The following is a 13,723-nucleotide window of genomic DNA, read 5'->3' as shown; positions in this document are numbered from 1 at the left end:
GATAAACTAGGATTTGAATCCTGGTACCTTGATGCCCAGCTCTCTCTCTCATCTCTCTTTCATGAGCATCCTGGTGGTTAGGAAACACTGCCTCTTTGATATATTTTCATTTAACTTAGATATACAAGGATATGACAATCCTTGAACCTGTTCTAGGACTTTTTTTTCCCCCAGAGGGAGCAGTTAGTGTTTTGAGAGGTGAAATGGCTTTCCCATAGCCAGCAGGTTGTATATAAATTTATTGGGATCCAAATCACTTCCTGATTCTGAATGCATCCTGCTGGAGCCCTCTGCTGCTCAGGGATAGTCTTACTCAGTCTTTCTTTGGCTTTGTTCTTCCTTCACAAGGATGTACCTTCCTTTATTCTACCTTCCCCCATATTGGCCCATGAAGGTCAAGGACTTAGAAATGTCAGGTGGAAGCCCAGGATCTCTTATGAGCCCCTCCTGGCTCTGCCTATACCACTCCTCCAGCTTCAGTGAACATAGTTACATCCAGAAGGCAGGAGGCACTTAGCACAAGTCTTAGCAATGGTTAGAATATCCAGGATCCAAGTTGGTGGTAGGGTATACAAATAAGTATAGGATGTGAAACTCTGAAAATTTGTCGAAGAAATAGCCTCATGTCATATCTATTGCCCATATGATTCAAGCTGTCAGGCCAGTCATCCCCTCACACACACACACACCCTATCCTGAAAGAAAGTAGGACTTGGTGAATAATACAATTGCTTCACTAAGAGATCAGTGGTAACTCCTCTGTAACACAAAATTTACAACGTTCAAGTTGTTGTCAAATCTGTGTGTTCCTAGGGTCTCCATTACACTGTGGGGCAGGCACAGCCTAGGGGAAAATCTTCTCTACTGTTCCTTTCTAGTTGGTTTACATCCTTCCACAAATGAGGTTGGGCTAGGGCTGGACTCAGATGAACTGTGGAAAAAATCTCTAGTAAGGACCTCTGTAGGATAAGTTAGGCTACCACCTGTTTAGCTTCTTCACCCCTTTTTAATCTCATTCTTGGACACTTAAAGTACACTTAATGTATACAAGTCTCCATACAAGCTGCTGCTTTCCCTCCTCCCATCCTTATTCTCCTCTATCCCTTTACCCCAAAGATTGACAGACATTGAGAATCCAGTTATTCCGTAGCCACCAGAGAGTCTCTCCAGCATGCAAATTTAATGAGTGTGCTTTGAAATACAGCACAAACGTGAGTGTAATTCAAAGAACTTCACAGTCTGGGGAGGGGCATGGGCAGAGCAGACATTCAAGCAAATGATGACATCAGTACAATGAAAAGGACTCTGGGGGAAGCTTCTAAGTCTGCCTGGCCCAGAAAAAAGTGCTACTTTTCTTTCTTTCCAGAAGCTGGGCCAGTCCAGAAGAAAAGAATAAGCAGAAAGGGCTAGAAGAAAAACATTGAAATATCTTGAGAATAAGAGGATCCCTGTCAACTTGGAGGCAGAGAGAGAAGCAAACTGAGAGAAGTGGCTAAAGAATGAATTGGATTCACAGAGGTAATGTTGATTATCTCAGGAGTTTCTCTCTCTCTCTCTCTCTCTCTCTCTCTCTCACACACACACACACACACACACACACATACACAGAGAGAGAGAGACACAGACAAACACACAAACACAAACTCTCCTTAATCACTGAGCTCCCAATATCCCATAGTAGATGCCTGAAACTATAAATGGTACTAAGTATGCATTAATATAGACCAGTGGAAAAAGTACAACTCCTGACCCAAGCACAGTAAGACGCGAATAACAACAGCTAGCAATAAAATAGAATAAAACTATACTACTCTTGGGCTTTTAGGCCATTATTAAATGAAAGAAGGTTGCTTGAGCATATATCCTGAAGTACCACAACAATCAATGCAACAACTAAGACAGCAACCAAGTGACTAACTAATAGGTAGGAAGTATATGGATAGCATGAATGTTCTGGAAAAGAAATGATTCAAATTTCAGCTAGGATGGACCTGAGAAGTGAAATATTTCATCACTTCAAAATTTAAAACTTATGAATTGTTTATTTTTATAATTTCTATTTAATACTTTTGAACCACAGTTCAAAAGTAAACTGAAACTATGGACAATGAAGCTAAAGATGGAGTGGGGTACTTTATAATGATATTTGAATATATGTTCAAGTATGTGTGCATATATTCAAATTTGTGTGCACACTTGTATGATATTAGGCAAAAGAGTTGCTTTTAGAACCAACAAACAGAAGAAAAAAGATCTCGGTGAAGTAATCCGTTTATCTAAACTTCTCATATATAATATGCAACACAAAAAACGAGACATCATGCACATTCTTATATGAGCCAGATTAAGTGTGTTTATTTGATCAAGCACTGAACAGTCCTTTTAAATTTGCAACCCCTCCCTGCTTTCACTTTCTATTTACTGTTTCAATGGTTATCTGATCCAAAGCTCAGAAAGCAGAAGAAATTTTGATCTGTTTCATTTTACTGCTTCAGTAGTGCTCTTCGGAACGTGCTGACACAGCATCACATACACCCCCCCACACACACACACACCTATATTGTGTCTTATGAGTTGCAGATATCGTACCAGATTCAGTGATATTTTTCAACTTCATGCATTCAGTAATAATAGTTCAACTTCGTGACATCTGCTACAATTTAATTTAGAACAGTTTTCCCTATAGATTTCTCCCTTTTTTAGACGGATATACTGAGTTAGTACGAAAGTACTGGGACTAAGCTTCTCCGTGAGACTTCAGCCTAGCACTGATTCCAACTTTCTACAGGAATGGACCCTGGCATTTTGGTCCTGCCCATTCCCAGTAACATACTGCCAACTACAACTCCCAGATGCCTCTATGTTCCGGACCGGTCAAACACGGTTTCCCAGCAGCCTCACCGGTGAAGAGCTAAAAGAAGCTACTTAGGTCACCCACCCTCATGTCACGTGTCCAGCTCTTGCCAATCAGAGCTGGGAGGAGGGAATGCAACAGCGGTTGGGGACCCGGTGGGGCGAGGTGCTCAGAGGCGTGGTGAGCGTGGAGGGGGCGTGGCGAGCGTGGAGGGGCGGAGTGGAGCTCCGGAGCCTAGCAGCCTGGCAACAGCGGTGGCTCCTGGAGCAAGAGGTGGGTGCACGTTCCTGCCTGGCCTGGCAAGGAACCAGGCGTTGCAGGAACCCAGGACAGGAGGGTCTGAAGGAAGAAGTATGTACTTCTTGGGCCAGCCGGTCACAAAGGGCCTGACTGTCCCCACTGGGGTGGGGGTAGGGTCCGCTGGAGCTCCTTGGCTCTCTCTGCGAGGCAGGGCTGAGGCCTGGGAGTGGTGGGCAGGTGCCTGCCTCTGGCTTCCCTGGTTCTCCTTGTTCTAGGTCTCCATGTGGCGGCTGGCGGAGGTTGGGGCAGGAATGGGGAGAGCTGAGGGTTGTCGAAACCACTGCTGGCACTTTGCTTCCCTGTCTTGGTGTCAACGGTGTCAACGCGCGCGGGACAGCCGCCATAAGGCGACCGCTCCTTGCCCTGGCCCTACTTGTGGGGCGGACACTGGCCTCATCCCTGGTTGCCCGGCCCAGTAGCGGCACCCTGGCACTTGCCAAGAACCCTTTTTCGTCGCTCTTGGCCAGTGTTTTTGTGTTATACATGGGTGTCTAGGATGGTATCTGCTTTTGCAACAGTTGAGAGAAGATCTGAGAAGGAATGGCTAGTTCCTGATGATAGAAAACCAGTCAGAAGTGTGAACAGTTACTAGCAAGCGCTTTTGGCTGGGTTGCCTCCCTTATGTGTCTTTTGCGCTCAGGAAGTGAAAACTAATTTTAGTATTTGCCTAAGCAAAATTAAAGTGAATATCCTGTGAAAAATATATTACGGGGTTGACGCGTTTGAGGTTGAGACAAGCGGGTTGTAGCTAGTTTCTAAATCAGATCTTTCCCAGAGTGGCGTCAGAGCATTTGGGAACTGACCTGACTTTCACATTGTAGTTCAGGTAGTTCATCCTGAATGCAAGAACTGAGGCCCAGAAGAGGTTAATGTGACATGTGTTTCAGGCAACCTAATGACAAACTGATATGACAAGCCAAGTCTCTGGGGGGAGGGGGGGTGTCTGTCTAGTCTGGGTTCATCTTACTACAGCTCAGTTCTGCTCGTTGTGAAGTATATACCTTAGAGTAAGTAGTGAGCCAGGGCCTAAAGTTTTACTACAGTCTATGCCATTTTGGATTCCTCCTCATCCCCCCAAACCAGTTTACTAGCCAACGGTTAATTTATCACATATACTGGGAAGGATCTGTGTATTTCTCAAATTTGAGTACAAATGCCTTCAGGCTATTATACAGGATCATATCTAGCTTTTAGGAGATCCCATACACTGGAGAAGATTCAAACTTGTGGCCATGTCTGTAGCAGTGGAACAGGCTCCTGAAGTGTTCAAAAATAGCCAATTTTGTGGGATTTTAATTACTCTCATGTGATTGGTCTCCTTAAAGTTCTTATATCTCTCAAGTTGTCAGATGTTCTGTTCATTCACTAAACATTGCCTACAGTGTACCTGCAGTGTCTGGATTAAGCACCAGGAATACAATAGTGAAACAAACACACCGTTAAGGTACTATGGAGTACCAAGGACCATTCATGGAGATAACCTAGAACCCCTGCACAGATGTAGCCCATGGCAGTTCAGTATCCAAGTGGGTACCCTAGTAAAGAGAACAGGGACTGTCTCTGACATGAAACAGTGGGTGGCTCTTTGATCACCTTCCCCCGAGGGGAGGGGGCAACCTCACCAGGCCACAGAGGAAGACAATGCAGCCAGTCCTGATGAGAACTGATAGGGTAGGGTCAGAAGGAAAAGGAGGAGGTCCTCCCCTCTCAGTGGACTTGGGGAGGAGAAAAGAGAGGAAAGGTGGGATTGGGAGAGGATAGGGAGGGGGCTGCAGCTGGGATACAAAGTGAATAAACTGTAATAAAGAAAAAAAGAAAAAAATACTTAGGCAACAGCTCCAAAAATGTTGGTACAAAACAGAAATTGAATGCTATACATATTGTTTTGTCAATTTGGATAATGAAAGAAACTTATTTGTACAAATATTCATGTCATCTTTACAAAAATGTACATTTAATATAAGAAACAAATATTGATTATGAGTTAAGAATCAAAATTAATCTCAACAAGTTACAAAAAGTATATTTTATGTAATCAATATCCATTAAGCAAGGTTTGATAAAAGCACTAAGAAGAAAAAAAAGGTACTACTCTGTAGTTGATATAGTAGGTGTCAGATATAAAGAAAAAAAGCAATGGTGTGTTTATTAGCGGAGGTGAGTTGTAAAGAAATAAACTTTGAAAGTGTGCACTACCAGTAAGACAAGCTGGCACAATTCAAAGAGTCATTGTCATCACTTTGAATTTCTAGTTTTTGATAAGCTGTTACTCCAATTAAAACAAACACATTGAAAATGAAATATATCTGAATCCAAGATAATGGAGTCATCTCCTACAAGATCTGCCTCTTAGATAAATTTATCACCACTTCATTTTTCCTTGCATTTCTCCCTTCAGTGCAAATAGTGATTTCCAAAACTTGGGTGATGGTTTTCCCATGAATATCTGTTTCCCTAGTTAGATAGATCACTGTAAACACAGAAGTCTCTGGTAAAGTCAGGATGGCATGGTGATTACTAGCCACTGGATGCTGGACTTTCAGCCTGCCTTACACGAGGGTTTCTATTATTGTGTGCAGGCTTGTACTGTGAACCTGTTATCTGGAATGAATATCTCTGTGTTGCCTGACTTATGGAGATACTAGTTCACTTTGAAATAGTTCCAGAGTAAAGAAGCACTCAATATCTGAGGAATAACAGCACTCACTAATAAATGGCATTAATGAGAAGCCACTGTAAATGGTCTATTCAGTACCACTCCTTTTAATATTCTGTGTGTTCAGTATTTTCAGAATCTTTATACTATAATATTGCTTTAAAATGACAAGAGTGTTAATAAAATGATTTTGCTAGAACCATTGAAAACACATGGTTCTAGCTTTTATTGAGGGCTCGAAAATAAAGAGAAAAGCAGAATCTTTTGAAGGCCCCCAAGGTGACATTTTCAACCATAGCTTAAATGGGTGTTATTCATTTTTCTTTATTCTCTCATTCTGTTTATGACCTCTTGGAAGTTCTAATTTCCTTATTTACTGGTTTCTAGTAAATTTATTTCTTTTTGGCAGATCTCGGAGGGGCAAGGACAATCATTTGCTTAGAAGGTATGAACTCAGGATTGAGCAGTCTTGAAGCCATAGTGAATATGGGCAAGCTGTTTGCCTTTATGTCTCAGTTTTTGTATCTAATAAATTAAAAAAAAATAACAAATGGTTAGTGGGAGGGCTGAGTTATTCCTCTACAATTAGTGCTTCAAAAACTGTTGTACACATTTCATCCAAGTATAGTTAGCTGTTGTTGACTTGGTACTGTACAGGAACCCCTTTCTGTTATGCTATGTTTTGTTGTTTTGATAGAGGACCTCACTATGTATTCCAGTCTGGCTGCAAACTCAGGACAGTCTTTGTGCTTCAGCATCTTGGGATTGCATGTGTGCCACCACACCTAGCTTTGAACACTTTTCTGTGAAGAATGAGAATAGCAATGTTTTAATAAACCATTGGAAATCCAGTAAGGTCAATTTTCTAGACCTTATAGATCTCTCTGCTTCTCATTGTTGATTCGGGCCTTTAATTGTTAATGGCAGGGGCAGTCTGCAGGTCTTGAAGTACTAAATTCCCTTTGCCATGAGGTGTGAAGGATGGCTTGGAGTCATATCTGGCTTGTCACCACAAAAGTTAGGAGGAGCCTTCCAACTCCAACGCTTTGTCATTAAAAGATGATCTTTCATTGGGAATGCTTGCAGTATTTTTTTCTACACCTAACACCACAGCAGTCTCATTCCTTATAAGAATGTGGAAGCATCTCTGTAGAGAATTGAAACTATACACAAGTGCTTTTTTGGTGTTTCTGGCAGAGGACTAATGTATGGTAAATGGGCCTGTTGTTCCTATAAGGTAGTGGGAAACTCCTTGCTTTTGGATTCTAGACACAGGTTGAAGTCTCAGTTTCATTTAACTGTGTAACTCTGGACAAGTTCTATTAACCTTGTTGATGGTGGTTCTTCTCTTTGGAAGACGGAGGTAATAAAACCTGCCCTGCCAAACTTTCAAAGACCCAAGGCGACTCAGATGTGCATTAGAACCCATTGTAAATTATGCAGCATTATTATTGTAGTAAAGTGTTACATAAGCCATTGCATTTGGAGAACTGCTATAAGAGGGCACTTTGCCTTCCTGTTCTTGGCTGTCCCCTGCCCTGGACCTGCTGGTGTGGCCACTGCCTCAACTTCCACTTTTGTCATCACAGAAGCATGTAGCATTTTATTCTGATACTCTGATGGACCAAGTACATCAGTTATCCCTTTTGAATTTCTGCTCCATTCATTCCTAAAACAGTAGCACTGTGTAGCCAATAATTAAATATCAGTATCCAGGTAACTCCTATGTCGTGGAGTTTAACTCATCTCTAATCCAAGTGTTGTTGGCAACAAGGCTTTTCTTTTCCCATATTTAGATCAGGCCTTGGCTGCTCAGTAGGACTAGAATGGATGCTCATAGTTCCATGTAAGGATAAAAAGCTGTCATGATCTGGTGAAGAGATGGGATTGTTCTACAGATGACTGTCACCCTCTTTATCTGAAAATGACAGGCCCTATTTGTAATTAACAGGGTCTGAGTTCCCTTTACACAAGACTTGGATTTGTTTTTCACTGGCTCAAGATGACTCTACAAGGAACTTTGCTACATTTTGTTTTGCTTTGCTACATCTTTTGTTGTGGTTTCTTGGCTGGACTTGGCAGGTAACTCCTGCATGTTGTAATTTTTTTTTTTCATCTAAGAAGGAGGTATAAGATGGTTTATGCAATGTGTATGAAACTTAACCTGGCCCAGAGTGCATAGTAGGCATTTTGTAAACATTGTTGGCTTGAATCAGAGGAGTGGCAACTTAGATTTGTTTGAGCATATTGGTTTGAATCATTCTGCTGTATAGGTACGTATAATGTTCCTTACCTGTTAAGAAGTAGAGTCTATGCCTAGCCCTGCTGCCCAGATTCTGATAGTGGATCAATAGAAAAGTCTTAATGTAATGTGGGGAGAGATTTCATGCATTGCTTTGCCATCCCATTTTCTTCCCAGCTTCTTGATTTTTGGACTTTGTCATGAGTATAGGCTCATTTTTGCTTTGTTTGAAAATATGTTTGCGATAGGAAAGGGCTAAAGAAAGTTCAAAAGTAATAATTAAAAATAAAAATAAAATTAATTTGTTTGTAAGACATTCAGCTCTCATCCCACTGTACAAAACTTGACAACATACAGTGGTGCCCTTTCTTTAGCATGTGCTAAAGGTTAGATTTTGATGTCACATCCTTAAATTTTTGGTGAGACGGAAGCACTTTGTTTCCTGAGCCTCTTCATGAATACACTGCTACATCAGTCATCCCTTCCTGTTTGTGGGTGTGACTGGAACATAGGTGAGTTATAACGACATTCCTAGCATTGGGTGGCTGTGCTTTAAATTCCCTTTGTTGACCTTTAAATTTTTTTATGGCCCTGAGATTGCTTAGGTGGGGATTTAGTAGAAAAGGAACTTCATTTCAGTGTTGCTAAGAAGTGAGCCCAGCTGTTTTACTCAGCTAAAGATTGATGATATATGGCAGTGACCCCTGTAACTCATAGTGTACCTCCTACTTAGTGCTGTTCAAGGGTAACAACCTGCAGATGTTTGCTTTTGACTCCAGGGAGACCTCAGGAGAGTAGTCCCTTCACAGGTGGCTGTGTGACTAGCAGCAATCATGTAATTTAGGTTACTTGGTTCTGAGATGCTCCTTTTTCAGGACAGTGTTTGGAGATGTGAGAAAGCATGTGTCCCACCCTCTGTCAAAGAGGCTTGTTGGAAATGTCCTCTGCCTCTGGGCCCCTTGTAATAAGATAGTCTGCTGGCTTTTTAATGAGAAGATGATGGCTTCTTGTTTTTCAGTCTTTCAGCTAATATCAAATGTGAAGTGGAGGCTGAGTCTAACCCTGCCTGTTCCTTTCTTACTGTTATCAACTCTGATCATTTCTCCAGAGATTCCCATCAGTTCTGTGTCATCAAACAATTTCTCTTTGTTGACAAAGATTGTCTGGATGACCTTAGCCCTCAGCAGCTGCTCCTGAGAGCTTTTAACTGATGCAGAATCTGTATTTTCAGGTGTAAATGAAAGACTGAGATGGCTGGTAGAATACCTGGTCACACACTGGCTCCCCAAGCCTTTGAAACAATACTAACCAATATGGTGCTAGAATGAAAAAGTAAACAGGCAAAAGAAATTTTTAGCATATGGTTTTGTAACCGATTATATGTAAATACTCATTTTTACATATAATTACAATAATAATGAAGCATCGCCCTTTTTTATGCTAGACTTGGAAATCACTTGTGTATTTTGCTTGTAGGACATCTTCATTTCAACTAGCCACATGGTGTATGTCGAAGAGTTGTTTGTGCTAGTTGTTACGGTGTGGGACAGTAGGGCATTGAGAGGTACCTTTTGGCTTTGATTTGCTGTTGATTTCATCAGGTTGGCTTTCAGTGCCCAACCAGCTGCCTCTGTACTAACTTACATTAGTTAGGCTTAATCTTTGCCAAGCCTTTAGCCCATTGCTTTTACATAATGTCAACTTTGAGGGTGAAATTATTAATATAAGTGCCAAGTTTCTTTCTGAAAGGTTAGGTCAACAGCCAGCTTTTAGGCAGCAGCATCGGGTTCTTAACCAGGGTCCTGTGATTTCAGGGTTTACAACTGTGGAATTCACCTATCACTTTGTATCACTGTTATGAAGCCAATGTTGGACATAGGTGTGATGGCACACACCAGCAATCTCAGCCCTTGGGTTAAAGCAGGAGTTCAGGCTAGCTTGGGCTTTATAGTGAGGTCCTGTTTCCAATAAATACATCAAGGAAGGAAGGAAGAGATGGGGTGGGGCAGGCAGATAAAGCAAACTGTTGTGGAACACATACTTTTTTGAGGTGTGTGTGTGAAAGGATCTTTTCTCTGGCCTTTCCCAGAGGCTGCCACCTCCCTAAATAGAAATGCCCTCACCTTAGGAATACTACAGCCTGGTGGTTTACTAGGCTGGCTACTCATTAGAACCACCTGGGACAGTTTAAATACCTGCTGTCTGAGCCCCACCCACAGACCTCCAGGTTTAATTAATTTGGGCTGAGACCTGCATGAGCATTTTTGAAAAGTCCTCTGTGGTTGATTTATGCAGCTCCACTGAGAGCACTTACTTTAGGATCTATCATTTCTCCAACTCTATTGTCCAGAGTCACCAGGACTTCCAGGGCCAGCCCAGATTCTGCCTCAGCAGGTGTTGGATGAGACAAAGAATACAATGTAGTCTTCTCATTTCCAGGTTGCTGCTGTGCAGGTTGTACCTTATTAGCCAGTAGCACGAAAACAACCTGAGGGTTTTTTGCAGCAGTGCAAGTTCTCTTGCTCTGGATCCTGGAGCTTCTGATTCAGCAGGTCTAGGCCAGAGCCCAGGGTTCAGGTTTGAGAAGTTGTATTGTTTACAACATTTCATCATCAAGGATTGAGTTTATCTTCGGTTTCCTGCAGATGTGCTGCTAACACCCATTCTGGGGGTAATAAACAAAAGTTGAATTTTAGCCAGTCCCCTTTGTGTCTTGGTAATGATACACTCACACAGTCCTCTTTCAATTTGTTGATGTGGTAGGCTATTTTAAGAGATTTTCGAGTTAAACTGCAGCGTTAGCTGATTCGTGCTGTTGGGACAGACCCAATGTGCATACACACTTGCTTACTGCTACATTTGATTAGTAGTATTTTAGTGACTACATTTGTCATTAACTGTGGCTTTAGTTTTTGTCTAGTTTAGTACCATGATTGACAATGCTAGCCTTATAAAGTGAGTTGGGATGTTCCCTTTCTCTCATGCTGGAAGTCTCTGTTAAGGTTGGCGCTCATCACTTCCTTGAATGTTAATAGAACTCTCAGGGCCTGGAAGATTTTCAGTTCTATCTGACTATTTACCTATCTTCCCCACCCATTTTATGTCATCATCTCAATTAGGCCAAGTAGGCCTCAAGTTCATTATATAGCAGAGTCTGGCCTTCTTTTTATCATCCTGCCTCTACATTCGAAGTGCTGGGATGACAGGTGTATGCCACCACACTCAGCTTTGCCTTTTTATTGGTTAGCTTTTCAGTTGTGATAGGACCAACCTGATGATATGAAATTTTCTGTTTTCTCAAGTATTTTTATTAAGTTTTGAATGGCTGTAATTTTAAATTATTTTAAGATCAAATCATAGCAACGTACATTCAGAAATCTCATGCTTCCATTCCTATTTCTGGACAGATATGTCTCTGCTTCCTCTACCACAGTCAGCCTTCTGAGTTCTGTTGAAAGCTTGAGCAACCACGAACAGATATAGATCTTATCTGCCTCCCAGTTTCTTACACACTATGTAGACTTTTGCTTTTTCCACTTAAGATCTAGTCCAGAAGTAACTCTTTTCTCTATTTTCTCCTCTCTTTGTATTTAGCCTATTGTTTGGCTGTTTCAAAACATAGTAATTTCATTATTATTATGTTCTAGCATATTATAATTTCCGTGCTCATCTGTGAGGTTTCTAAAAGTACATTTTTAAAATCTGAAAATACAGTTGCCAGCAATTTTCAGTACTGATTTCTAACTTCACAACCATAGTCTGCAGGGTGAATGACAATAGCTCTTTGACACAGGTCTGGCCTTGGTGATTGGCTGCTTTGTTGTGCTGTTTATACTCATCTATGTTGTATATGTCAATCAGCAACTCCTACTTTTTTTATTACTGAGAAGTATTTCATAGTTCACTGATAATCATTTGAGTTATTCAGTTTGGGTCTGAACTACAACCAAATCATTGTAACTTTGTGGGGGCTCATGTTTTCATTTGCTTTGTGTCAACACAGTGCTTTGGATAGACATTGTTGGTTTTTCTACAAAAACGGGTTTTGATTTTTTTGTGGTTTTATTTTATTTTATTTTTTACTTTTGAGACAGGTATCACTGGTTGGTGTGGGACTCACTTTGTGGATAAAGTGGATTTGAACTCACAGAGATCTGTCCACCTCTGCTGAGGGTAGTATTACAAATAGTTTTATTTCCTCCTTCCATGTTATACCTGCCATTTTTCTTGCCTATTGAACTTTGTTAGAATTTCTAGCAATTCTAACTGTATGTAGTTATTCTCATTGTTTTGAAGCTTTCCATTTTTCACCACTTTTGTATCAGCTGTAAGGTTTCAGAGGTAGCATTTCCACTTTGCTGGACACTTTTCAAAATCATGATTTATTGTTGATTATGTTTGTAGATGCCATGTTTCAGATAATGGTCTAAGAAAATAATAAGGATTGCCTAATTGACTCTATTACAACACTCATGTCCATTCCTCAGCTATCACTTCCCAACTTTTATTCTTAGTAACTTTTATTATTAATAGTCTTAATAAATTTACATCTGGAACCTGAGAGTTCTCTTTATCTGAGAAGCAGCCCTTAGTGCTTGTTCAAAGAGCTTGCAAGTTCTCAGATCCAATAGGTATCTTTATTCTTGAATTGGAATGTTTTCATCCTGTCATTTCCATTTTGCTAATAGTGATTTTATTTCCTCTTCATCTTCTTCCCTTTAATAATTTCTTGCTTTTTCCTTGATTTTTTTTTTAACATCCAAGAGATCTTCCAGTGAGGTTAAGGTCTGGAAATGTTCAGCCCTTTACTTTGTTCTGTGGCAAGGATGGATGGTGACTTGCATTTATGCCTGGAATAATAGGTAACTGCTCAAGTAGGAAGTGACTGCTGTCCATACTCTCTGGGTCACTGTAAGCCTTTCTCTTTGTAAGTTTATAGATCTTAATTAAGTCAGTCTCTGGGGATTGCGTTTGGGCACTCTTTTAGTGTGGCAAGCTGCCTGTTGGGCAAGTGACTACTCCTGCTTCTGCTTTTTGCTAGCCTCCAAGACCAGCTACTTAAGATGAATCAGGCCCAGCATTTTCAACAGTTAAGAGATGCCAAACTGCATTTCCTGTGACTCCTGTACAGGTGTGTTGCGAAGCACCTGTTAACACTTTTGTGCCTGTTCTGGAACTATTCATTTGAACTAACTTCATAAACTAGGGTACATTAAAAAAATATTGCCAGTGGTGTCTGTGTTCAAGTGGGAATTTAGCATTTGGCTCTAGGGCATAACTACCATGAGGTACATGTATTAGACAGAGTGGGCACTGGTTTTGTGGGAGCATTTTTTGTTTGTTTGTTTAAAATAGCATCTTGTATAGCTTTAACCTCTGAAGACAATTTTGTTTTGAGCCAGGATCTCACCATATAACCTTAGCTGGCCTGGGAATTGCTAGGTAGACATGGCTGACCTAGAAATCAGCTATCCTCCTCTAAAAGCAACTTGAAAAGACTTTTTTTTTCAGGACAGGGTTTCTCTGTGTAGCCTTGGCTGTCCTGAAAGTCACTATGTAGACCAGGCTGGCCTCAAACTCACAAAGATCTGCATGCCTCTACCTCCGTGAGTGCTGAGATTACAGGCGTGCACCACTTCACCTGGCTCAAAAGACAATTAACAACAACAAA

The 13,723-nt window shown here is 41.1% G+C and overlaps 1 protein-coding gene across 1 annotated transcript in view; it reads left to right on the top strand.

Annotated features, from left to right (window-relative positions):
- The first annotated feature begins 3,076 nt into the window (after window positions 1-3,076).
- Mtm1 (myotubularin 1) overlaps window positions 3,077-13,723 on the top strand; it is a 107,344-nt gene continuing 96,697 nt past the window's right edge. Inside the window, exon 1 of the mRNA XM_055608760.1 lies at window positions 3,077-3,127. The gene's annotated coding sequence lies outside the window, so the exon portion shown is untranslated. The remainder of the gene's footprint in view (window positions 3,128-13,723) is intronic.

Source organism: Psammomys obesus, unplaced genomic scaffold, assembly GCF_907164565.1.
Source record: "Psammomys obesus unplaced genomic scaffold, mPsaObe1.curated_primary_1811, whole genome shotgun sequence".
NCBI lineage: Eukaryota > Metazoa > Chordata > Mammalia > Rodentia > Muridae > Psammomys > Psammomys obesus.
The sequence above is the reverse complement of the archived record's forward strand: the minus strand, read 5'-3'. Positions and strand labels throughout refer to the sequence as shown.